At 38.5% G+C, this 25,818-nt stretch overlaps 1 long non-coding RNA gene across 1 annotated transcript in view; it reads right to left on the bottom strand.

Annotated features, from left to right (window-relative positions):
• Positions 1-25,818, bottom strand: part of LOC136150962 (uncharacterized) — a 39,475-nt gene that overhangs the window by 9,916 nt on the left and 3,741 nt on the right. The window contains exon 2 of the long non-coding RNA XR_010659957.1: positions 7,724-7,851. This is a non-coding gene — a long non-coding RNA (uncharacterized lncRNA). The remainder of the gene's footprint in view (positions 1-7,723; positions 7,852-25,818) is intronic.

Raw genomic sequence — 25,818 nt, forward strand, 5'->3', positions numbered from 1 at the left:
TCCCTATTTCCACACTAGATCCTCAGACCATTCAAGTGTGACCTAAATCAAATCCCTTACAATTATACAGTGGAAGTGAGAAATAGATTTAAGGGACTAGATCTGATAGACAGAGTGCCTAATGAACTGTGGATGGACGATCATGACATTCTATAGGAAGCAGCCATCAAGACCATTCTCAAGAAAAAGAAATGCAAAAAGACAAAATGGCTGTCTGAGGAGGCCTCACAAATAGCTGTGAAAAGAAGAGAAGTGGAAAGCAAAGGAGAAAAAGAAATATATACCCATTTGAATGCAGAGTTCCAAAGAATAGCAAGGAGAGATAAGAAAGCCTTCCTCAGTGATCAGTGCAAAGAAACAGAGGAAAACAACAGAATGGGAAAGACTAGATATCTCTTCAAGAAAATTAGAGACACTAAGGGAACATTTCATGCAAAGATGGGCTCAATAAAGGACAGAAATTGTATGGACTTAACAGAAGCAGAAGATATTAAGAAGAGGTGGCGAGAATACACAAAGGAACTATACAAAAATGATCTTCATAACCCAGATAATCACGATGGTACACTCACTCACCTAGAGCCAGACATCCTGGAATGCAAAGCCAAGTGGGCCTTAGGAAGCATCACGATGAACAAAGCAAGTAAAGGTGATGGAATTCCAGTTGAGCTATTTCAAATCCAAAAAGATGATGCTGGAAAGTGCTGCACTCAGTATGTCAGCAAATTTGAAAAACTCAGCAGTGGCTACAGGACGGAAAAGGTCAGTTTTCATTCCAATCCCAAAGAAAGGCAATGCCAAACACTGCTCAAACTACCGCACAATTGCACTCATCTCACACGCTAGCAAACTAATGCTCAAAATTCTCCAAGCCAGGCTTCAACAGCCGTGAACCATGAACTTCCAGATGTTCAAGCTGGTTTTAGAAAAGACAGAGGGACCAGAGATCAAATTGCCAACATCTACTGGGTCATCAAAAAAGTAAGAGTTCCAGAAAGACATCTATTTCTGCTTTATTGACTATGCCAAAGCCTTTGACTGTGTGGATCACAACAACCTGTGGAAAATTCTTAAGGAGATGGGAATACCAGACCACCTGACCTGCCTCCTGAGAAATCTGTATGCAGGTCAAGAAGCATTAGTTAGAACTGGACATGAAACAACAGACTGGTTTCAAATCGGAAAAGGAGTACATCAAGGCTGTATATTGTCACCCTGCTTATTTCACTTTTATGCAGAGTACACCATGCGAAATGCCAGGCTGAATGAAGCAAAAGCTGGAATCAAGATTGCTGGGAGAAATATGAATAACCTCAGAGATGCAGGCATATGACACCATCCTTCTGGCAGAAAGGGAAGAACTAAAGAGCCTCTTGATGAAAGTGAAAGAGGAGAGTGAAAAAGTTGGCTTCAAATTCAACATTCAGAAAACTAAGATCATGGTGTCTGGTCCCATCTCTTCATGGCAAATAGATGGAGAAACAGTGGAAACAGTGACAGACTATTTTTGGAGGCTCCAAAATCACTGCAGATGGTTGACTGCAGCCATGAAATTAAAAGACGCTTGCTCCTTGGAAGGAAAGTTATGACCAACCTACACAGCATATTAAAAAGTAGAGATATTACTTTGCCAACAAAGTTCTGTCTATTCAAAACTATGGTTTTCCCAGTAGTCGTGTATGGATGTGAGAGTTGGGCTATAAAGAAAGCTGAGCACTGAAGAACTGATGCTTTTGAACTGTGGTGTTGGAGAAGACACTTGAGAGTCCCTTGGACTGCAAGGAGATCCAACCAGTCCATCCTAAAGGAGATTAGTCCTGGGTGTTCATTGGAAGGACTGATGCTGAAGCTGAGACTCCAATACTTTGGCCACCTGTTGCAAAGAACTGACTCATTGGAAAAGACCCTGATGATGGGAAAGATTGAAAGCAGGAAGAGATATTGACAGAGGATGCGATGGTTGGATGGCATCACTGACTCAATGGACATGAGTTTGGGTAAACTCCGGATGTTGGTGATTGACAGGGAAGCCTGGTGTGCTGCAGTTCATTGGGTTGCAAAGAATCAGACACGGCTGAGCGACTGAACTGAACTGAACTGAATTGATCCTTTTACCGACGTCTTCCGATTTCCCCCAAACCCCTGTGCTTGGCAAACACTTTTCTACTTTCTACTTCTATGAGCTTGACTTTTCCAAAAGAAGATTCCATATATAAACAAAACACCACACAGTATTTATCTTTCTCTGTTTGGCTTTTTTTTGTTTAGCATAACACCCTTAAGTTTCATCCCCTGTTGTTGCAAATGGTAGGATTACTTCTTTCCTGTGGCTGAATAATATTTCATTGTACATATATAACATATCTTCTTTACATGTTCACCCATTTGTGGGCACCTAGGGTATTTCCATATTTTGGCTATTGTGAGTAATGCGGTAATGAACTTGGGAGTGCAGATATCCATTTATATCCTGCTTTTATTTTTGTTAGATATATACCCAGAAGTAAGATTGCTGGATCATGTGGCAGTCTTATTTTTAACATTTTGAGGAACCCTCATACTGTTTTCCCTAGTGGCTACACCAATTGATATCCTCACTAATAGTGCACAGTTCAGTTCAGTTCAGTTGCTCAGTCGTGTCTGAGTCTTTGTGACTCAAGGAACTGCAGCATGCCGGGCCTCCCTATCCATCACCAACTCCTAGAGTTTACCCAAACTCATGTCCATTGGGAGAAGGCAATGGCAACCCACTCTTGTACTCTTGCCTGGAAAATCCCATGGACGGAGGAGCCTGGTGGGCTGCAGTCCATGGGGTTGCTGCAAGTCAGACACGACTGAGTGGCTTCACTTTCTCTTTTCACTTTCATGCATTGGAGAAGGAAATGGCAACCCACTCCAGTGTTCTTGCCTGGAGGATCCCAGGGACGGGGGAGCCTGGTGGGCTGCTGTCTTGGGGTCACACAGAGTCAGACACGACTGAAGTGACTCAGCAGCAGCAGCAGCAGCAGCATGTCCATTGAAACGGTGATGCCATCTAAGCATCGCATCCTCTGTTGTCCCCTTCTCCTCCTGCCTTCAATCTTTCCCAACATCAGGGTCTTTTCAAATGAGTCAGTTCTTTGCATCAGGTGGCCAAAATATTGGAGTTTCATCTTCAGCATCAGTCTTTCCAGTGAACACTCAGGACTGACTTCCTTCTGAATGGACTGGTTGGATCTCCTTGTAGTCCAAGGGGTTCTCAAGAGTCTTCTCCAACACTACAGTTCAAAAGCATCAGTTCTTCGGTGCTCAGCTTTCTTTATAGTCCAACACTCACATCCATACATGACTACTAGAAAAACCAAAGCCTTGACTAGATGGACCTTTGTTGACAAAGTAATGTCTCTGCTTTTTAACATGCTGTCTAGGTTGGTCATAACTTTCCATCCAAGGAGCAAGCGTCTTTTAATTTCATGGTTGCAATCACTATCTGCAGTGATTTTGGAGCCCCCAAAAATAAAGCCAGCCAATAGTGCACAAGGGTTTACTTTTGTTCACATCTTTGCCATCATCTGTTATCTCTAGAATGGCAGTCATTCTAACAAGTGTGAAATGATATCTTGTGATTTGATTTGCATTTGCCTGATGATTAGAGATATTGAGCACCTTTTCATGAAACCACTGGCCACCTATATGTCTTTTTTGAAAAATATCCATTCAGTTCCTCTGCCCATTTTTTTAATAAGACTGAGGTTTTGTTTTTGTTTTTGCCATTGAGTTCTTTATATAATGCATGCATGAGTTCTTTATATAATTTGGATATTAAACCCTGATCAGATACGAAAGTGAGAGTGAGAGTGAAAGTCACTCAGTCATGTCCGAGTCTTTGCGACCCCATGGACTATACAGTCCATGGGATTCTCCAGGCCAGAATGCTGGAGTGGGTAGCCATGTCCTTCTCCAGGGGATCTTCCCAACACAGGGATCAAACCCAGGTCTCCCACATTGCAGGCAGATTCTTTACCAGCTGAGCCACAGGGGAAGCCTGATCAGATATATGATTTGTAAATATTTTCTCCCATTCTGCAGGTTATCTTTTCATTTTTCAGTGGTTTTCATTATTGAGCAAAAACTTTCCTTTTTACTTAAAATGGATAACAGCAAGATCTAAATGTTTTTTTTTTTTTTTAAATTTTTTGATTTAACACTTACTTGAAAAGTAATTTTACATGCAGGTTCTGTAAGATGGAAATAGCCACAGGACCTGTATGTCATCTCATGGTAATTAATGCAAGCAAAATGAGAATGAATTGGTCACTGTAATCTGTAGGAAGAATAAACACTTTTTAATTTATATTTCCTATGCTCCAAATTAAAGCTAACATTTTAATTAGTAAAATGACCATGAAAAAGCGACTGATGGCTAATTATTACTGATTATTCCACTGTTAGATGATTAATGAGTTCAGTTAGTAAGACAGTCATGCATTTTGATCAAATTCATCTGTGCATCTTTTTATAATCAACCAAATTATACAGGTGTATTTAATAATCTGGCATAATTTTGGTGAAGTTTTTATACTTAATATTTACCTTAATACTTCACAAAGAAATATCATTCCAAGGAAAGCAAAGTCTACAAATATGTAAAGAAAAATAAATTTTATGCAACTGTCTTCTCATTGTGCAATGGCTAAATCTTCCTACTGTGATGGTTTTATCTTGATGCTCATCTTTCACATGGTTGTGCCAACAGACTCACTGTACTTTTTATCAAATAACTTTATAAAAATAAATGGGTAAGTCAAACTTTTTAGGAAAGAAGGAATGTTGAAATCTATCCATTTTAGCCATCCTTCTGTTTCTGACAAGACTGAATTTGAAGCTATCTCATAAGATGGCTGGCTCTCCTGCTGGCCAGCAGGAATTGAAAGGAATGAGAAAGCAGTTAGAGAAAGGAGTGAATGGATACTCTCACATTATTTGCATCATAGGACCACCAGGTAATGAATCGTGCATACCAGTTAATTTGCTACTCACAATATCAGAAATTGTCCTGCCCACAAAGTACAAGATCATTCTCAGAAGCAAGGATAAGAAATATGACACCTTGATCACCCATGGTGCCATTTGGTAACCTTTCCATTGGTTTGAATTATTGAAAATATTGATAACATTGTAAAAAAATATAAATATGACACCTTGAGAGCTGTATATATATATATACACATATATATAATTTATATATATATAATATATATATACATATACATATGTATATATATATAATTCTGGGCTTACCAAATGGCGCTAGTGGTAAAGAACCCTCCTGCCAATGCAGGAGACGTATGAAACCTAGTTTCGATCCTTGGGTCAGGAAAATCCCCTGGAGGAGGGCATGGACACCCGCTCCAGTATTCTTGCCTGGAGAATCCCATGGACAGAGGAGCCTGGTGGGCTACAGTCCATGGGGTCTCAAAGAGTCAGATAGAACTGAAGCAACTTAGCACATGCACACACATATATAATTCTATTTTTATCAGGCCGCTGATAATCCAGAACAGGAATGACCATTTCAGCACTAGGTAGATATATCTACGTTCAAACTTTGCAAAGAGTACTGAGACCAATATTGTCATAACTCAGTTTCTATTTAGCGTGATCTTTATACTAGTGGAATTAAAATGTAAGTACAAAGATATCTATAGTCTAAAGCAACTCTCTTTTGTGCATCCCACTGTAGAAGATATAGTGTATCAGAGACTAAGTTAAAGGAAAGAAGTTAGCTATTTTGATCATAAATTAGGTGGATAAATTAGATAACTTAGGGAAGAAAGATAGAGGAAAAAAGATGACTTCAGAAGTCCTTCCTTGAGAGACTGAAAATAGACACTGTGCCCGTGAATGCAGCCTAAAGTTGAAGAGGGAGTCAGTGTGAGGAAAAAGCAGAGTTTTGCTTGTAACTCTTGAGTTTTAGAGGATCATATAGCTTTCCGTCCCCCAAAAATCATCTCAGGATGTGCAAAATGAGGATTAAACCACAGAGGTAAGGGGAATATCCAGGTTAGAAATTTAGGAATCACTGAAGAAATACAGTGTGTAAAAAGCACTAGACTGGAGTAAAAATTGTCTGAGTTAACACACACGGAGAGACTAGGAAAATATTTGTAAATAGACTATTGGGAAAGCAAGAAGTAAAGGTGAGGGATGGAAAAGGTAAGGAAATGCAGGAATGTGAAGTTTCATTTCTGTAATATTTCATGCATTTCTGTACTTATATGTCTCTCCATTAAAATCATGCCTAAAATTATCTTGAAAAAGAAGATTGGACATATACCATATGATATATGGTAATATAGTACTGCAAATGGATGAAGGCATATACATTTTTAAGTTATTTTATTACCTCTTTGAAAGCATTATGGAAACACTGCAAGGATGAGAAAGTCTAAACTATTCAGAAATATCTGTTTATGACTGTCCCATATGAAATCAAACTCATAGTACTTGGACTCTGAGTGTGCCTAAATTATTTTGTTTATTTATTTTCGTAAGAAATATAGCTAAAACTAGAAACGAAATTACTCATGAATTGTCAAATCTGTGATTTTTATCAGAAGTTTACACTGATTTATCTTCAATTCAAAAACAAAAACAATTCTCTGACAAGCTTAATTCTCTTAATGCAATATTTCATCCTATTTAACTTTTTCTCTTCCCTTTTTAAACCATTCCTGTTTACTTTCTAAGTTACTCAGGTAGGCATAATTTTGTCATCCTTTCATTTTATTTAACTGTGTTTGACAACTTTCAATCATTTGTCACTATTTGAGACAAATGTTAGCTATTTTTAGCTCACTAGAACCCAGAGAGATTCCATTATAAAAAGTGAAATCAGGTGAAACTTCTTCTTCTGTATAATTTAATGATTTTGACCATGTTCTCAATGACTTTTAAGTCACTCAACAATTCAGGGGTGAATTTTTGACTGATAATACTCAGTTACATTCTTATGGGAACAATGTGCTGCATAGTAGTTCTAAGACTTTTGAGCCTAAAACTCAGTTAAATTTGAATTTTCTCTAAGTGTTAGTATTATCTGTTCAGTCATATCCAACTCTTTGGCTCCTCTGTCCATGGGGATTCTCCAGGCAAGAATACTGGAGTGGGTTGCCATGCACTCATCCAGGGGATCCTCCCAACTCAGGGATTTAACCTGAGTCTCTTGTGTTGCAGGCACATTCTTTACTAAGACTTTTCTTAGAACTGAAATACAAATCCATATTTGCATGTTTTAAGGATTTCTCTGGGTGTATTTTACGGTATTAAAATACCATTACACACAGAATTAACTAAAGCATTTCCTATAGTCTGGCATATTTCACAAATCCTCAGATAGCTTCAAAACATTTTAAGTTGCCCTTTGGATTTTTTTCCGTGATTCATGTGTTAATACCATCAGTGACTTACTCCATGAATCCTCCACTGAGGACAATGATATGCTCAGAATTTGTCTCTAAATTCAAAGGGCAGTTTAGGAAATTACAGTTAACTCAGTTATTTAGGGATCGATTGATTAGTGATAATTTGTGGAGGCAAACACTAAGACCACACATTTGTAAACTTTTATGATTTATATAGATAATCAAAAGCTGACATTTGAAAGACATTTGCTGCCTGAAACTGAAAGTAACCAATGGACACTACTTTATGTACCAAGTGTGACTCTGTTTCTCGCTCTTACCTCTGAAACGGTGCTCACTATTGGAAGGTGAGAAGACAGCTCCTTGGCACTCCCAGCATTGCCTTTCACATGGGAGATGAGCACTAATGTGATACTCTGAGCTTCTCTCCACCCCATATTTATTCCTCCTTAAAGAGATAAAAGATTCTACTTAATAGGTGAATCCAGAAGAAACTATTTTTATAAAAACTGCTGCTAAGTGGCTTCAGTCGTGTCTGACTCTGTGCGACCCCATAGACGGCAGCCCACCAGGCTCTGCCATCCCTGGGATTCTCCAGGCAAGAACACTGGAGTGGGTTGCCATTTCCTTCTCCTTGTAAAAACTAGCCCTGTTCTATTCCCATTATCTTTTTGGGAGAAGATGTCTGGTGATCCAGGGTTGCTTGTCCCTCTATAGATATGCTTATCTAGTTCGGAGGATCAATACTAGGAAATCCATTTGCCCACACCTTTAAGCCATATGCTACTTTATCAGCTTATCATGCACTACTTCATTTCTCCATCTGTCTTACTCTTTTGTCCTACTTTTTGGATGGTTCATGAGCCAAGCGAAGTGCAAAGGCATTTTTCATTGAGTGCCTCAACCCCAGTACTCTACTCCTGGCTGACAGTCAATCATTCATGCTTTTTACTCAGCAAATACTTATGAAGTCTTAGCTACATGCTGGGTACTGTGCTAAGTGCTGGTTCTAGTGAAAGGGTTGGCTCAGTCCCTACCATAGTGTGTTTAATGTCTAACCTCTGGGTTAAAGGATCAGCACTAAGCCCAGGCAAAGTCTATCATATTGGGTGTAAACCTGGAGAAATTAGCTGAAGGAAGGGAAGGGAGCCTGAACTCTAATTTTGCTTAGTTAGCTCCTATTTCAATAACTGACCAAGGATAGATCTATTAAAATGTATATAAATCAGTTCAGGCTATTTAAAAGTAAGCCCTTTGGATCTTATTTATGAAATAATTTATTTGAAGTTTAATGTCTTTGAACTTAGTATGTAGAATTTTACACTGCTAAATGAGGTGAGCAGAATAGAATATATGCTCCCAATGTTGGATATGCCTTAAATGCATTTTTTCGTAAAGCTATTTGTGTTCTTTTGCTTTAATTGTAATTTGACTTGCCTGTAAACTCCTCTTGTTTTGCCTTGTCCCCATTATGCCAGTGACAGGGAATCAATAGTTTTATACTTGTTTCTTAGTATATTCTCTACATAGTTCATAGTTCATAACTGACCACAGTAAGAATCTATCCTATGTTTGCAACTCCATCTCCAAAATCTGCATTCAAATGGGTATACCCTTCCTTTTCTCCTTTGCCTAAGCCTTCCTCAATGATCAATGCAAATAGAGGAAACCAATAGAATGGGAAACACTAGAGATCTCCTCAAGAAAATTAGAGATACCAAGGGAACATTTCATGCAAAAATGGGCACATTAAGGGACAGAACTGGTATGAATTTAACAGAAGCAGAAGATATTAAGAAGAGGTGGCAAGAATACACAGAGGAGATATACAAAAAAGATCTTCACAACCCAGATAATCACCACGGTGAGATCACTCACCTAGAACCAGACATCCTGGAATGTGAAGTCAAGTGGGCCTTAGGAAGCATCACTACGAACAAAGTTAGAGGAGGTGATGGAATTCCAGGTGAGCTATTTCAAATCCTAAAAGATGATGCTGTGAAAGTGCTGCACTCAATATGTCAGCAAATTTGGAAAACTCAGCAGGGGCCATAGAACTGGAAAAGGTCAGTTTTCATTGCAATCCCAAAGAAAGGCAATGCCAAAGAATGCTCAAACTATCGCATAATTGCACTCATCTTGCACACTAGTAAAGTAATGATAGTAAAGTAATGCTCAAAATTCTCCAGGCCAGGCTTCAGCAGTACATGAACCATGAATTTCCAGGTGTTCAAGTTGGATTTAGAAAAGGCAGAGGGACCAGAGAGCAAATTGCCAACATCCGTTGAATCATTGGGAAAAAAAGTTCCTGAGAAACATCTACTTCTGCTTCATTGACTACGCCAAAGCCTTTGACTGTGTGGATCACAACAACCTGTGGAAAATTCTTAAGGAGATGGGAATACCAGACCACCTGACCTGCCTCCTGAGAAATCTGTATGCAGGTCAAGAAGCAATAGTTAGAACTGGACATGAAACAACAGGCTGGTTCCAAATCAGGAAAGGAGTATTTCAAGGCTTCATATCATCACCCTGCTTATTTAACTTCTATGCAGAGTACATTATGCGAAATGCCAGGCTGGAAGAAGCACAGCTGGAATCAAGATTGCTGGGAGAAATATGAATAACCTCAGAGATGCATGCATATGACACCACCCTTATGGCAGAAAGTGAAGGAGAACTAAAGAGCTACTTGATAAAAGTGAAAGAGTGAACAAGTTGACTTCAAACTCAACATTCAGAAAACTAAGATCATGGCATCTGGTCCCATCACCTCATGGCAAATAGAAGGGGTAACAATGGAAATAGTGAGAAACTTTATTTTGGGGGGCTCCAGAATCACTGCAGATGGTTGACTGCAGTCATGAAATTAAAAGACGCTTGCTTGCTCCTTGGAAGAAAAGCTATGACCAACTTTGAAAGCATGTTAAAAAGCAGAGACATTACTTTGCCAACAAAGATCCATCTAGTCAAAGCTTTGGTTTTTCCAGTGGTCATGTATGGATGTGAGAGTTGGACTATAAAGAAAGCTGAGCACTGAAGAAATGATGCTTTTGAACTGTGGTGTTGGAAAAGACACTTGAGAGTCCCTTGGACTGCAAGACGATCCAACCAGTCCATCGTAAAGGAAATTAGTCCTGGGTGTTCATTGGAAGGACTGATGCTGAAGTTGAAACTCCAGTACTTTGGCCACCTGATGTGAAAAGCTGACTCATTGGAAAAGACCCTGATGATGGGAAAGATTGAAGACGGGAGGAGAAGGGGACAACAGAAGATGAGATAGTTGGATGGCATCACTGACTCGGTGGACACGAGTTTGAGTAAGTTCCGGGAGTTGGTGACAGAGAAGCCTGGAGTTCTATAGTCCATGGGATCACAAAGAGTTGAACATGACTGAGCGACTGAACTGAAATGAACTGAACTCCAAAATCTATTCCTTCTGCCTCTTCACTGAATTTTCTTGAACAACCTTACAAAATTCAAGGCAAAAAAAAGAAAAGAGGATGCAAGGATATTGGAAATTTCCTTATAGTAAGCCTGTCCAAAAAGAATGTCTTTGGAGACTATACAGTTAACTCAGCTGCGGAAAAGGAGTGGAGACATTTCCAAAACCCACCGTAAGTTACTTCCACCTGGAACCCACATCACAGAATCATTTTGCCTGAGACGCAGCATGTTCCAAATTCCTCTCTCACTCTTAATCTACTGCCAGACCAAGGTCTACTCAGGCCTATGTCTGTCACCCCTAACCAGCTGGATAACAGCAGTGTACTGGGGTGGGTTTTTGCTTTCTCAAAGATACTCTGTTCCAAGAAATATAATGCCTTTTTTATTAATTTTTGAACGGTAAATGTATGTACGGTTCACAGAGCATGCCAAAATAGTTTTAAAATGACACTATGGAAAATCATTAGCCAAGACCTTTGCAACTTTTAAAGATAGAATTTAAGTGCTGTTTCAGGCACTCTCATAAAAAACAATCTTTATCTGTTTCTGACTGTGACCGATTCTGACTCGGCTAGGAAAATCTCAGGGTGGAAATTTCCTGAACTGACAGCAGGTCATGCTAAATTAGAGGCACCACTCTTGGGAGGTGGCAGAAGTTAAAGAATGTAGCTAGGTCTATTTCTCATTAGTTATATATCCATAAAAGCATTGAAGAATAACTTTCTAATTTCCCCAGTTTTAAAAATAGTGGATCAGATTTTCCATTCAGCTTCTCATAGCAGGACAGGAGCAAAAGACACCTAAAACAAAGCTTCAGCTCACTTGCAGGATGTGGAAACCTTGTTCCTCCCCTCACCCTGCCCAAAGAGAAGAAAACTGTCTTTTCCTTTTAGCTTTTTCCAAGTCCATATTATCTTTTCCATGGCACGTGATTAGGATATCAAAAACAGACATATTGTACCCTATAAATGCATCGCTAACATTTAAACCTAATTGAGATGCACACAGGATTTCATTGGAAAGGGTGATTCATGTAAACTGAACCACAGACCATCTGTTCTACCTTCCATCCTCCAATTTATACTTTTTTAAAAAAAGAAATGTAAACTGTTCCTTTGCTTCTAGATATCTTTTATTCACTACTCACATTAGTAGATCTCTAAAAACTAAAATTTTAATATGTCAAGATAATTCATTTAGCCCATTGTCTGAGAGGAGGCCAGGAATCGAAGGCAAAGGGGATTGTGGTTCTTTTTATTTTTTTACTTTTTTCCCATTTATTTTTATTAGTTGGAGGCTAATTACTTTACAATATTGTAGTGGTTTTTGCCATACATTGACATGAATCAGCCATGGATTTACATGTGTTTCCCCATCCCGATCCCCGCTCCTGCCTCCCTCTCCATCCCATCCCTCTGGATCTTCCCAGTGCACCAGCCCCGAGCACTTGTCTCATGCATCCAACCTGGGCTGGTGATCTGTTTCACGCTTGATAGTATGCATGTTTCGATGCTGTTCTCTCAGAACATCCCACCCTCGCCTTCTCCCACAGAGTCTAAAAGTCTGTTCTGTACATCTGTGTCTCTTTTTCTGTCTTGAATATAGGGTTATCGTTACCATCTTTTTAAATTCCAAATATATGTGTTAGTATACTGTATTGGTCTTTACCTTTCTGGCTTACTTCACTCTGTATAATGGGCTCCAGTTTCATCCACCTTATTAGAACTGGTTCAAATGAATTCTTTTTTAAAAAGACTTTCATTTCTTTCTCAGTGTTGAAAAAGGTTGTGCTTCTTTCCTGACCTTACCCTTAACTTTGGTTTTTTTTTTGTATCTTCTTTTGATACTTCTTTTCCCCCAAATTTAATGTAGCCATGTAAACCAGCTCTAGTCACTTTAATGCTGCATTAACAAACCACTCAAATAAGTTAAGTGCCTTGTAGCCACCAAAGCTTAGTTTTCTTCTTCAGGTCTATGGCTTTTCTGGGGTGGCTCTTCTACAGAATTTAGATTGGTTGGGTTGGTCCCAAGTTTCAGGTTGGCTACAGGTGGCAATGAGCTATCCAAGCCAGTCTCTTCATAGGGACTCCCAGGAGGCCAAGAAGGCAGGAAGAAATATGTGTTGTCTCTTCTGAAGACTTTGGCTCAGAATTCCAAATCTGTTGGCCTAAAACTTCACATGGTCAACCTCAACATCAATGAAGTTGGAAAATATCCTCCACCACTGCTTGTGCACCTCCAGACAGATGGCAGGAGGGGAACTTGAGAAAAATCATCAACTCTTCCATAGTGTAGAGGGAAAGGGCTTTCCTGGTGGCTCAGATGGTAAAGAATCCATGTGCAATGTGGAAGACCCAGGTTTGATCTCTGGGTTGGGAAGAATCCCTAGAGAAGGGAATGGCTACCCGCTCCAGTGTTCTTGCCTGGAGAATCCCATGGACAGAGGAGCCCCGTGGGCTATAGTCCACTGGATTGCAAAGAGTCGGGCATGACTGAGCGAACTTTCACTACCATAGTGACCAATGGGAAGGGATATGATTGGGTAAAATGTCCCACTGTTTCTTCTTTATTTTTATTTGGGCGGAGGAGGTCTTTGTTGCTGCACATGGACTTTCTCTAGTTGTGGCAAGCAGGGGCCACTCTCTAGTTGCTGTATGCTGACTTCTCATTGCTGTGGCTTCTCCTGCTGTGGGTCATGGACTCTAGGGCATGTGGGGTCAGTAGTTGTGGCTCCCGGGGTTCTAGAGTGCTGGGCTCAGGAGTTGTGGAACACTGGCTTGGTTACTCCCAGGCATGCGGGATCTTCCTGGACCACGGATCAAACTCATGTCCCCTGCATCACCAGGCAGATTCCCAACCACTGGACCACCAGAGAAGTCCCTGTCCCATTGCTTCTTGACTCCACCTCAGACTGTACATGAGCCAGGTCTAACTTGCCGCTGTGTTATATATTACAAAGGGTACCATTTTTTTTTAACTGACATTTTTATTTAAGAAAATTATTTACATACATTTTATCAACCCCACACTATAATACCAATTGTAGATAAGCATAGTATTTCCCAGCCAATTCACACAGATGGGCAAACATTTATACAATCATTTGTTATTCTCTCATATTCACTCAAATATAATTATACTTCTCAAGTCTGAGTACATCCTTGGATGTTGCAATGACTTTGCTTTATTCCATTTACCTCACTGGGTTTTAGGTAAAGCATAGAATTAGACAAGTTGTTGAAAAGACATTTTTTTAGTAAAAGGGAATAAGAAAGGGAAAAATGTATAAGAAAATATGGGTACTAGGTACATAGGATAAATGAACTCTGGGGATACCCAAGGTGAGCCTGTTGAGACTGAATAGACTGGAATCTGAGATCAGCACCCAGTGAGTCTTAGAGAATAGCACAGTTAAATGGATCACCATCACCCTAAACCTGAAATTTTAAATGTGTAAGCAAAGCTGGCAATGACAAAATCCTGCTGACTTTATGATTTTAGTTCTGTGGGTTTATTTCCTTGGTTGTTCGGTTTGCATCAACAACACGATGAGGCTACAAAGGAAAATAGTTTTTACTCATACGTTAATTAGTGGAGATAGATTTCTGAAAACAAGGGAGGCAGTTTTGCTCTTAATAAGCCAGTCAACATATGGGATATTGTATTAAGTTCATGTTGTCATTATCAAGTTTTAACACTAAAAAAGAAAAACAACTGTTGAAAGATTGGACTGTGCAGAGGAAAGGGCATGCAGAAGCATAACATAACTAGAAACTAGCTTACATTACATGAAGAAAAGCTGAAGGAACCAGTGGCTTTATCTTACACAGAGAAAAAATGGTTAAATAATGTTTTTTAATTAGTACTTAAAAAGTGGCTGTGGTCAAGATATTATCTTTGCTATTATAGAGGTTAAAATTGCAGGTAAAACAGAATGGAATTGCCTTCAGTAAAGGTTTGACTATAATTATCAATGTATTTAAATAGGAGAATAGATGTCTATACAGTTGATAACTCTTTCTTGGAAATATTCAGCAAACATTGATTGGTATTCATGACTACTTGCAAATTTGAAATTTCAGGATAGGATTCTGAGTTCCCATTTTCCAGAGGAATATGCTTGTATCCTGACCCACTCATTTATTCATTTATTTACTTTTTCATTCAACAAATATTCTTTGAGCATCTACAGATGTTGTGTACTGATCTTGGCACAGGAATACAGCAATAAAAAGGACAAACAAAATACTTGTCCTTATGGGCCTTATATTCCAGTAAGTGAAACAGATGACAAACTTGTAAAGAAGGAAGTAATCTCAGATTGTGATAAGTTCTCTTAAGAAAACAAGCGTCTTTAAAATTTCTTATTCAAGCATGTAAAAAAATGCAGGGTTTTTTTTTTTTTTTTTTGGTGCCCTTTCCCCCATTTTGGCCCCATCACTTTCAATCTCTTCATTTTCATCTGTTGTTCTTGTGTAGTCACTAAGTTGTGTCTGACTCTCTGCGACCCAATGAACTGATCATGCCAGGCCCCCCATGCTTCACTACCTCCCAGAGTTTGCTCAGATTCATGTCCATTGAGTTGGTGATGCTATCTAACCATTTCATCCTCTGCTGCCTCCTTCTCCTTTTTCCTTCAATCTTGCCAGCATCAGGGTCTTTTCCAATGAGTCGGCTCTTCCCATCAGGTGCCTAAGTATCAGAGCTTCAGCTTCAGCATCAGTCCATCCAATGAATATTCAGGGCTGGTTTCCTTTAGGATTGAATGGTTTGATCTCCTTGCAATCCAAGAGACTCTGCAGAGCCTTCTCTAACCCCACAATTCAAAAGCATCAATTCATCAACACTCAGCCTTCTAAATGGTCCAACTCTCACGTCTGTACATGACTACTGGAGAAACCATAGCTTTGACTATATAGACCTTTGTTGGAAAAGTAATGTCTCTACTTTTTAATATGCTGTCTTGGATTTTCATAGCTTTCCTTCCAAGAAGGATATCTCTTCTAATTTCATGGCTGCAGACACCATCTGCAGTGATGTTGGAGCCTAAGAAATAAAATCTGTCACTGTTTCCCCATCTATTTGCCTTGAAGTGATGGGATCAGGTACCATGATCTTGGTTTTTTGAATGTTGAGTTTTAAGCCAGCTTCTTTACCCTTCCCTTTAACTCTCATCAAGAGACTTTTTAGTTCCTCTTCACTTTCTGCCATTTAAGTGGTATCATCTGCATATCTGAGGTTGTTGATATTTCTCCCAGCACTCTTGATTCCAGCCTGTGATTCATCCAACCTGACATTTTACATGATGTACTCTGCATAGAAATTAAATAAGCAGTGTGACAATATAAGTCTTGTCACACTTCTTTCCCAATTTTGAACCAGTCTGTTGTTCTATGTTCAGTTCTAACTGTTGCTTCTTGACCTGCAGTCAGATTTCTCAGGAGGCAGATAGGATGGTCTGGCATTCCCGTCTCTAAGAATTTTCCATAATTTATTGTGATCCACACAATCGAAGGTTTTAGCATGGTCAATGAAGCAGAAGATGTTTTTCTGGAATCCCCTTGTTTCTCTATGATCTATCTAACGTTGGCAATTTTATCTCTGGTTCCTCTGCCTCTTCTAAACCCAGCTTGTACATCTCAGTTCACATATTGAAGTTCTCAGCTCACATATTGCTGAAGCCTAGCCTGAAGGATTTCGAGCATAACCTTGCTAGCATGTGAAATGAGCACAATTGTACAGTAGCTTGAATGTTCTTTGGCATTGCCCTTCTTTGGGATTATAATGAAAACTGATCTTTTTCAGTCATGTGGCCACTGCTGAGTTTTCCAAATTTGCTGACATAATGAGTGCAGCACTTTAACAGCATCACCTTTTAGGATTTTAAATAGCTCAGCTGGAATTCCATCACCTCTACAAGTTTTGTTTGTAGTAATGCTTCCTAAGGCCCACTTGACTTCACACTCTGGCTCAACAACATTGTGGTCATCTGGGTCATAAGACTATGTTCCCTTGATAGCTCCAACATTCTTGAAGTCTTTCCCATTCTTTTGTTTTTCTCTATTTCCTTGCATTGTTCAGTTAAATAAAAACTTTCTCATCTCTCCTTGCTATTCTCTGGAACTCTGCATTCAGTTGGGTATATCTTTCCTTTTCTCCTTTGCCTTTTCCTTCTCTTCTTTTCTTAGGGATTTGTAAAGCCTCCTCAGACAACCACTTTGCCTTCTTGCATTTCCTTTTCTTTGAGATGGTCTTGAACACTGCCTCATGTACAATGCTATGAGCTTCCATCCATAGTTCTTCAGGCACTCTACCTACCAGACCTAATCCCTTGAATCTGTTCATCATCTCTACTGTTTAATCATAAGGGATTTAATTTATGTCATACCTGAATGGCCTAGTGGTTTTCCCTACTTTCTTCAATTTAAGCCTGAATTTTGCAATAAGTAGTTGATGATCTGAGCCACAATCAGCTCCTGGTCTTGTTTTTGCTGACTGTATAGAGCTTCTCCATCTTCAACTGCAAAGAATATAATCAATCTGATTTCAGTGTTGACCATCTGGTGATGTCCATATGTAGAGTCATCTCTTATGTTGTTGGAAGGGGATGTTTGCTATGACGGGTGACTTCTCATGAAAAAACTCTGTTAGCTTTGCCCTGGTTCATTTTGTACTCGAACACCAAACTTGCCTGTTACTCCAGGTATCTCTTGACTTACTACTTTTGCATTCAAAACCCCTCTGATGAAGAGGCCATATATATATATTTTTTTGTATTAGTTCTAGAAGGTCTTATAGATCTTCATAGAATTATTTGACTTCAGCTTCTTTGGCATTAGTGGTTGGGGCATAGACTTAGCCATTGTAATACTGTGATGCTGAGTGGTTTGTCTTGAAAACAAATTGAGATCATTCTGTTGTTTTTGAGTTTGCACCTAAGTACTGCATTTTGGACTCATTTGTTGACTGTTTGGGCTGCTCCATTTCTTCTAAGGGATTCTTGCCCACAGTAGTAAATATAATGGTCATCTGAATTAAATTCACCCATTAGCATTCATTAGAGTTCATTGATTCCTAAGATGTCGATGTTCACTTTTGCCATCTCCCACATCAAATTTACCTTGATTCGTGGACCTAACATTCCAGGTTCCTATGCAATATTGTTCTTTATAGTATTAGACTTTGCTTTCACCCCCAGACACATTCACAGCTGAGCATCATTTCTGCTTTGGCCCAGTCTCTTTATTCTTTATGGAGTTATTATTACTTGCCCTCCGCTCTTCTCTATAGTATACTGGACACTTTCTGATCTGAGGGGCTCATCTTCTGGTGTCATATATTTTTGCCTTTTCATACTGCTCATGGGGTTCTCACGGCAAAAAATACTGGAATGGTTTGCCATTCCCTTCTCCAACAGACCACGTTTTGTCAGAATCCACTATGACCCATCCATCTTGGGTGGCCCTACATGGCATGGATCATAGCTTCATTGAGGTATGCAAGCTGCATCACCATGACAAGGCTGTGATCCATGAAGGAGATTCATTTCCATGCTCAGATTGCTCATATCTAAAAGTTTGTCATGATATAATATAGAAGAGAAAGGAGTATAAGTATGAACTGGACAGACTTGGATTCATCCTTGGCTTGACCTTTGCTAGTTATGTGATATTAAGTGATTTCCTTTGTCATGTTGACCCTCACTTTTCTTCTTTATAAAATGTGGAAAACAGAGATAGTAGAAGGATAAACTGTGGTAACAATTGAAATAGTTACCGTTTCTGCTAGTTCTCCATTTGCATTCTCCTCCATTCCCAGTCCTGTGAACACTTTCATAGTTCCATTTCTCCCTTCCCCTGCCTAACTCTGTGGCCAGAGTTATTGATTGGCTTCCAATTAAGCTCAGCCAGTGGAAGCACTGGCTGGAGATCAGAGGGTACCAGGAGAGAAAAGTCAAGGAATTCTTCCTTTGTGTTTCCACTCCTTGGCAAATATATTCAGCACTAGCAGTATCTCTCCAACTTCAAAACTTCAGCCAGGTGGTTCCTTTCTCACAATTCTAGCTCTCTCTGGGCTCAAGGAACTTATTTCATCCTTGGCTTCTAGGTCCTAGGAGTGGTCTGTTTTCCTGCTTATGTAATATCATCACTAGCATAACTATGTGTCCTCACCTTCCCTTCAACCTGCACACACATCCATAGGTAGCTGACTGTTAAAACGGGATCATCTAGGGAGAATTCTGTTTCCTGTAGAGATTCTGCCTGATCTAGTTCTGGACCCCAGAAGTAGCCACATGAAGTAGATCCTCAGTTCGGTATTCTGGAACTGATTTGTTAATGTATTTGATGATCTCATGGTCTTCCTGGAGGACGATGAGAAGCTGGTAATGGCATGTCATAGCATCATAAATACTCACTGCTGATGTGGGGTGAAGAGCCAGATATCAAATGGCTCTTGCATTTGATTTCAATGACAATAATGATAATTACAAAGAGTATGGAATAGACTGGCTATTTCTGCTATCCTGGGAGCTTACCAAAACAAAAAAAGATAAGTACAGGACTTAAATTTCAAGCTCAAAGAACTAGTGGAGTGCTAAGTAATTCTGTGGTAACCTTAAAAAAACCCTTCTGTCTAGTAACTATAGGGCAGACAAGCCTGAGGATTGGGCCCAAAATATGATTGTTTAGGTTGCAGAATTGCTGCACTGTATAAATACACAGCATCACCGCAGCTGTTGTGATAAGGTTAGAACACTGGTTGAGAAGCTGGACTCTGAGGTTTAGGATGAGCAGATTTGGATAGACCCATTTGAAGGTGTGAACTTCAATTCCTCAAATGATCCAGAGATTCTTGTGTAAGAAGAAGTAGCCTGTCTCCCTTTGTATGAGAAAAATAATCTTTTCATACATAAAGACCTTTCCATCTGGGCTTTTGCCTCACAACGGGATATCAGTTTTTCTTAATACCCATCCCCATTCTCCCTCATTGCCTCTATCTCATTGCCACAGAGATAGATCCCAGAATTGCTCAGGTGGAAAACTGATAATTTTGTCTCAGAAGAGACAGACCATGCACCCTAAGACTTAGAAAATCTTTTAAAGTTTTATCAGTAATATAATGATGAGCTGTGTGGGGATGGTGTCTGAGAGGGTTTTCCTAGAGCAGACAGAAGACTTATCTGTAGGCATGTACTTAGCATTTTGAATTTAATGTGCCAGCCAAAACAGTTTTAAGTACATTTAGTAGTTTCCTCTGCTGACTACTGAAGCCTGGATTCGATGAAATCCAACTGTTCTTGATGTTAAGATGCCACAACTTCCCTGCCTATGTGAAGAAAGGAATCTAAAGGTTTTGAAAATTGAGATCCTTAAGATAGATGTATTTTATGTAACCTCCACATCTTCCTTCTATGTCCATCAGGAGATTTCAGAGAAATTCACTTTCATCAAGGCAATAAGAAATTTAAAAACTTCATCAAGAAGAGAACGGTTGAGAATTTCCATGGTAGCTGTGTGTGTGTGTGCTCAGCCACTTAGTCATGTCCAACTCTTTGTGACCCTTTGGATTATAGCTCTCCAAGCTCCTCTGTCCATGGGATTTTTCAGTTGTCCTTGGCAAACTGAAAGTAAAGATGAAGAATGTGGCTATTGTAGTAGGGTCTCTCATTTCTTGTGATCGCTCATTTCAATGGAAATAACACAGTCCTGGGAAAGATCATGTGGCAGCGCTTAACCCTAAGAGAAAAGATAATACAATGACCACAATCAGCCCGAGACTGAGCGTCAACCAGTGTTTTGACCTACAGAAATTGATGGCTGTGGCTAATTGATAGCAATGTTCTCCAGGATAAAGTAGATGGGCAGCCGACAAGGTATTACTTAATCTCTGTAACTGGAAAGAGCATATGTCTATTAAACAGAAACTTAATTTCCATTATGAGCTCAGGGATTCATTACTTCTTATAATCTCCCACTGAATTTGCAGACCTAGGAAGTTCTTGAAAAAGGATCTGGAAAGTCAGTTTATGGGAAGATTGTTAGATGGACCTGGGAGAATTACTGGATTATTGAAAGCTGATTTAAACTGATTGCAGCTGCTATTCTGGAGGTGATATTTTTGGTGGAGAAAATTAACACAGGCCCAGCTTCCTAGGATAGCAACTATTCACTTGGCAAAAAATTTTTTTCTCAGTTCCCAGATATGCTGTATAAAGCCTCTGGTGCAGAAAGGGCAAACCCGCAGAATTTAGGGGCAAAGCAACGATTTCTCCATTTGAAAAGCATCTCTAGGAAAATAGCTTAAATCCCATTTTTAAATAGTTTAAAACACAGTCGCTTCAGTCATGTCCGACTCTGTGCGTCCCCATACACGGCAGCCCACCAGGCTCCCCCGTCCCTGGGATTCTCCAGGCAAGAACACTGGAGTGGGTTACCATTTCCTTCTCCAATGCATGAAAGTGAAAAGTGAAAATGAAATTGCTCAGTTGTGTCCGACTCTTAGCGACCCCATGGACTGCACCCTACCAGGCTCCTCCGTCCATGGGATTTCCCAGGCAAGAGTACTGGAGTGGGATGCCATTGCCTTCTCCCGATGTCTAGCTAGAGATCATCTATTAAATATCTCGGGCTCCCTTGTAGCTATGTATGGCTAGTTGACTACATTCTAGAAACTGGAATGTGAGAATCCATGGTGTGTGCAATGTTTCCTGCATTTACAAATGAAGATGTTTGCTCTCCTCCCTTTCCACTTTTGTAACCATAAATTTGTTTTCTTTGTCTGTGGGTCTGTTTCTGTTTTGTATATAGATTCATTTGCACTGTTTTTTAGATTTCACATACAAGAGGTATCATATAATATCTGTCTTTCTCTGTCTGACTTGCTTCACTAAACATGATATTCTATAGATCTGTCCATGCTATTGCTAATGGAAATATTTCATTTTTTGTTGTGGTTGAGTAATATCAGTATTTAATAGTTTATATATGTCACCTCTTCTTAAGCCAATCATCTGTTGATGGGCACTTGAGTTATTTTCATGTTCTGACTATTGTAAACAGTGTGGCAGTGAATACTGGGGTGCATGTATCTTTTTGAATTAGAGTTTTTGTTTTTTCTTGTATATACCCAGGAGTGGGAATGCAGGATCATATGGTAGCTCTATTTTTAATATTTTAAGAAATCATCATACTGTTTTCCATAAGGGACTGCCCCAATTTACATTCCCAACAGAGTGCAAGTGTTTCCCCTTTTCTCCATACCCTCTCCAGCATTTACTATTTGTACACTTTTTGGTAACAACCCTTCTGACCAATACGAAGTGATACCTCATTGTGATTTTTGATTTGCATTTCTCTAATAACTAGCTATGTTGAATATCTTTTCATGTGCCCACTTACCATCTTTGTCTTCTTTGGAGAAATGTCTATTTAGGTCTTCTGCTCAGTTTTTAATTGGATTTTTTTCCCAATACTTTGAGTTGTATGAGTTATTTGTATATTTTGAATATTAACCCTTTGTCAGTCAGATCATTTGCAAATACTTTTCCCCCATTCCATGGGGTATATTTTCATTTTGTTATGGTTTCTTCTGCTGTGCGAAAGCTTTTAAGTTTGTTTAGGTCTCATTTGTTTATTTTTGCTTTTTATTTATTTATTTATTTTTTTGCCTTGGGAGATTGATTTGAGAAAACATTCTTACAGTTTATTTACTTCATAAAAAGTAAATTTATAATATATCTCTTGAAAACTGTTACACCTTTCACTGAAAACTTGTCATTATTATTTGCTAACTTAACCTCAAATTTTCAAATGTAAGTGATGTTTTCCCAAGGTACAGTGTTAATTCATCAAAAAAGTCTTAATTTTTTCAAATTTAAGAGGAAATTTTATAAGCAGAAAATGTCTAATTGATGTGGTGAATCATTCCGAATTCATTTTTTATTCAATTAACATTAGGAATAGAAACAATTCAAAGTCCAGAAGCTTCTTGATGTTCACATTAAATATTCTAAAAGTCAAATTAGGAATTGTGGCAACTTCTGAACTCATTGACTTCCTAAAACCCTCCCCAGTATAAACTTTTCCAGGAGCACTTAATTTTATTTTTAAAGACATTGTTTCAGTCCAAAACATTCAAATAAAGGAATTCCTACCATCCTAACAAAATTTCTCTGCTTTCCTCTCCTTGGTTAGCATGTTAGTCCTCCTAACACTCGAGGAAGGTAAGAAGGTCACAAAATTCTCCCTCATCTTGTATTACTTAAAAGGTTACACTTAAACCTGGAGGACTTCATCTCAACAGTCTCAACAAGGGAATAATTATGAAATATTTTAATGTGGCTACATATCAGATATTTTCCCTTCCTTTATAGTTCACAACATTGATCCTTCTCAAGCGCTAGTTTTAAGAGCGGTGCTTACACATCTCATGAACCAATGTTTCTTTTGCTTCAGAGGGTAGTTAAGATTTTTTTTTTTTAAGATTTTTTTTTCACACTTCTATACTCAGCTTGTATGTGGTACATTTTTCAGGGAGCACCCTTGGCTTTGAAGTTGCCTTTCCAATCCTATCTCTATTTTCTTCTGGGAAGTTTGAAAGGACCTGCTTTTCCAGTTTGACCTATTCAAATAAGAAAAATATTTCTTCTGCTTTTATTTGAACTTTCTCTCTCTCTCTTTTTTTTAATCACTGAATATTGGTATGAGTTTGCTTTGTTATGGTTTTCTTGTATATACACTACTGCACAAAACAGTGGTTTTGAAGTGTGTGCTTGAACACCAGCGTCTGTATTGTTTAGGATCTTGTTGAAAGTACAGATTTTCAACCCAATCTCAGACTTATCGAATCAGGAAATTTCAGTATTGGGCCTAGAAAATTGTGTTTTAATAAGCCTTCATGCATGCTGCAGAACCCATGGCATAGAATAATGTAAAAAGTGGTTTAGTGTTTGAAACTGGTGAAAGTAGAATGGAGCAAATATAAATGGGACATTATGTTGAACTGGATTCTGAGACATACGTAGCACGGAGTCACCATAAAAAGTGCTCTAAGTTTTAATGCTATTGGTCCCTGGTGAGGAGGGGTGGCAGTGGAGACCAAAGTGGTAAGGTTCTTATTCTTTTGTTAAAAGTACTGCTTTAGCAGGGAGTACTGAGCCTTGGTACTTCAGGTGTGAGCTGAGGACTAGCATCTTCAGAATTACATGGACGCTTGTTGAAAGTTCCAAGAAGCTATGTTTTAAGACTTCCTTGTGCTTATATTCAAACTGAAATGAGAGGACCTGTTGACTTAGTTGGCTCAGATAGTAAAGAATCTGCCCACAATGCAGGAGACCCGGGTTCGATCCCTGGGTTGGGAATTCCTCTGGAGAAGGGAATTGCAACCCACTTCAGTATTCTTGCCTGGAGAATTCCATGGACAGAGGAGCCTGGCGGGCTACAGTCCATAAGGTTTCAAAGAGTCAGACACGACTGAGCTACTAACACACGTTGACTTAGTTGAGTACCTGGTGGTGATATTCAAGCTCAGAACAATTAAATCCTGTGTCCACTAGGTCAAACATAGGTAATCAATTACATATACACAAACAAAAGTTCAAGTATAACTCAAATATCCATGTATTTTCTAGTTTTTGCTATTTCTCTGTTCAAACAATAAAAACCAGAAAAATGAGGTGTAAAAATTATTGGATTTAAGAAGTTAAGAGAGAGAATAAGGAGCAGAAACCATCACAGGTAAAAATGTCCAGACAGTATTATGAGTTAAAGCATTAACTGTGCAATGTGAGGAATAAAAATAGAGGACATTCAGGTTATATCTTCATGTTATCATAACTGATTGAATATGAAATAAAAATTAATGAGTTGGTTTCACTTGGACAATATAAAAATATTTTTATAAGACTAAAAACTTTTTTTTTTTACTCTAAAAGTAACTTCTGTTGTTTTGGTGTAATAATTGTATTAACAATAATATTATTTATTAAGTTTCTACTATCTGCCAGACTGAAGTTACTTTAGATATACTAATATAATCCTTGTATCAGCCCTATGAGAATAGTATAGTTATATCCATATTTCACAGCTGAAGAAACTGAGTCTCAAAGAGGTTAATTAATGTGCATAAGGTCACACTACCATTAGCTGTGGAGCTAGGATTCAAACCCAATTAGGGTGGCTCCAGACCCAGCTCTCTTACTACACCATAATGCCACCTCTATAAAGATAATTTTAAATAAGATTCTTAAGTGGTCTCAGTTAGGAAACAACAACAACAAAATAATCAAAAATGGTTAATTTGAAAAATTAAGGGAAATTTTTATTTGAAAAATTAAGGGAAATTTTTATTTGAAATTTTTATTTGAAAAATTAAGGGAAACTACGAGGGAAATTCCCTGGTAGTCCAGGGGTAGGACTCCATACATCCACTGCAGCCAAAAAAATAAAAATAAAAAAGAAAGAAAGGAAGAAAAGAAAAATGAAGGTACTTAATTTTCAGGATCTGAAATTTTATTTTTCCTGATTTGTTCAACTTGTGAGAGAATTCAAGAAGAGAGAAAAATCCTTCCCTTGTCACCTTATTTTCCCTTTGTTACTTCCAGGCAATTAATTATTCTTTGATAAAACACATATTTGTGGTTCATGTCATGCACTCTTTACTTTTACTTGTATGTAAATGGAAACTAATTTTAAATAATAAAAATAAATGTATTAAGTTTAAACACTATACTTTTAGATAATAAATATTTAAAATAATAAAAATAAAATTTCTAAAGATAAAAATATTCTGACTGTTTCAAGTGGAAAAAATACCAAATGATGCTTGATGAAATGCTAGACATTTAAAAATTCTCTTTAATAAGCGAAGTAAGCCAGACAGAGAAAAACAAATATATATCACTTCTATGTGGAATCTTAAAATATGATACAAATGAACTTATTTACAAAACAGAAATAGACTCATAAAC

The sequence above is a fragment of the Muntiacus reevesi genome, chromosome 19 (assembly GCF_963930625.1).
Source record: "Muntiacus reevesi chromosome 19, mMunRee1.1, whole genome shotgun sequence".
Taxonomy (NCBI): Eukaryota; Metazoa; Chordata; class Mammalia; order Artiodactyla; family Cervidae; genus Muntiacus; species Muntiacus reevesi.